The following is a 2,119-nucleotide window of genomic DNA, read 5'->3' as shown; positions in this document are numbered from 1 at the left end:
ATTTCTTTCTTAGGCTCAGCCAAATTTGCTTGGTCCTTCTTCTTCCCTTTCTTCGAGGCACGGCAATCCGTATACTTGTGGCCAATCTTGCCACAGTTGAAGCGCTTTCCCTTGAATTTCTTCTTGGGTTGATTGCTTTCATTTCCAGCTTTCTTTCGTTTTTTTGAGTTGTTTTGGTCATCTTCTACAATGCTTGCTCCATTCATTGCAGAATTGTCTCTTGACCTTCTTTCCGTAGTCTTATTATCTTCTTTAATGCGTAGTCGTACAATCAAATCTTTGACTGACATCTCCTTTCATTTGTGTTTTAAATAGTTCTTGAAGTCTTTCCATAAAGGTGGTAGCTTCTCTATTATAACTGCTTCTTGAAACGCCTCATTCACGATCGGACCTACAATAAAGGTTAAGTGGATATTAAGACCATTTTTAAATGGTTCAACAAAGGTATTTGTCAAAATTCTACCTTCCGCAAGGAGATCATAGATGATCACTTGCCGTTCTTGCACTTGGGAAACAACCGACTTGTTGTATACCATTTTATACTCCAGGAATCTTGCAACAAATAACTTTTTAGTTCCCGCATCCTCCGTCTTGTACTTCCGTTCTAGCGCTCCCCATAACTCTTTTGATGTTTTTATTCCACTATACACATTGTAAAGGTCATCTTAGAGACCACTCAAGATGTAATTCCTGCAAAGAAAATCTGAGTATTTCCAAGCCTCTACAATCACAAAATGTTCTTTTTCAGAGGTTCCCTCGGCCATCTTCAGAGCTTCCTCAACCGTGAACCTTTGAAGACAGAGAGTGGTGAGGTAGAAAAACATATTCTGCTACCATCTCTTAAAGTCAATACCCGCGAACTTTTTGGGTTTCTCCGTTGGTGCCATTGCTGGCGGAGCATTCGTGCGACTTGTTGTGGCAATACTAGTTGCCCCCACAGTCGTTGCAGCGTCTTGCACTTGACTATCGTTAGTCATTTTCCTGTCACAACAAGACAGTACCTTTAGTATATCGAAATAGTTATTACAAAGTTGCAGCAACTTTAAACTCTTCTTGTTTCTAGTTTAACGATGAAGTTTTTATGACTTTCAATCGTCAAATGAGTGATCTTTAACTTGTGATGAAGATTTTATATTTTCAAATCACTAGTTAAGTTCAAACGGAGTAGAAAGCTTAAAGCTTTAATCTCCAAAAACAAGGTATACAGATTCCGAAGGCTTATTCCTTAAAAATGTTATTTATAACGTTTTCGAGTACAAGAATCTGTATATACATGCAACAATAACTTCAACACAAGTTCAAGTCTAAGACAAGAACACTTATGAAGTTCCTTAACACCTTCAACACAAGATTATTAATAATTTTTCCAAGAAGTATGTTAATTTTCAGAAATGAGATGAAACAGAATTATTAATGCCAAGTCCCCCAACTTCACGGAGTGTCCTTAAGGAATAATTTTCCTCATTGTACCCGAGGTTATGAAATCTTCCTCTCAAGATAAAATGACATTCAATCCGAATAATAGCGGTACCTCAAATTGTTAGATTCTTCGAACTCACTCAACAACTTAATGATCACACAGAGTTTTTATATAGAAGAAGAGTGTTTTTGCTATAAAAAATTATACCAATACCTGAGGAATATATCAGGTATTTATAGCCTTTAATATGTCATTTTAAAAAGGATGCATTGGTTCAGCAAAAAGGCACATTTTCAATAGCGGTCACGTCCCTGCGCCTAATCTGTGTTGGACCTGCGCCTGATCTGCGGCCGCAGGTGACGTTTGGCAAATTCCAGTAGCTTCTGCGCTATATCTGCGCCCACAAGTCGTGTACCTGCGTTGTGTCTGCGCCTGCAAGTCACCCTACAGCGCGAAACAGTGTTCTTTTTCCCTCGAAGGGTCGCATCCCTTCGTGATGCATTGCGAATGCGTTTGCATGGCGTCAAAATTGCATCCGCACTTGAAGAAAAGTAAAATTTCACTTGTAAACAAGTTTCAAATAAAATTTGTCTAAAATATTAGATCTCATTATCCGAAGCCGAAACCGAGCCAAGCCAAGTGAGCAACAACGACAACGGCGCGAGGCACTACCTTGTTCTTGCCTCACTATCCTTGTGG

This window comes from Capsicum annuum, chromosome 12, assembly GCF_002878395.1.
Source record: "Capsicum annuum cultivar UCD-10X-F1 chromosome 12, UCD10Xv1.1, whole genome shotgun sequence".
Lineage (NCBI taxonomy): Eukaryota > Viridiplantae > Streptophyta > Magnoliopsida > Solanales > Solanaceae > Capsicum > Capsicum annuum.
Note: the sequence above shows the minus strand (reverse complement) of the source record.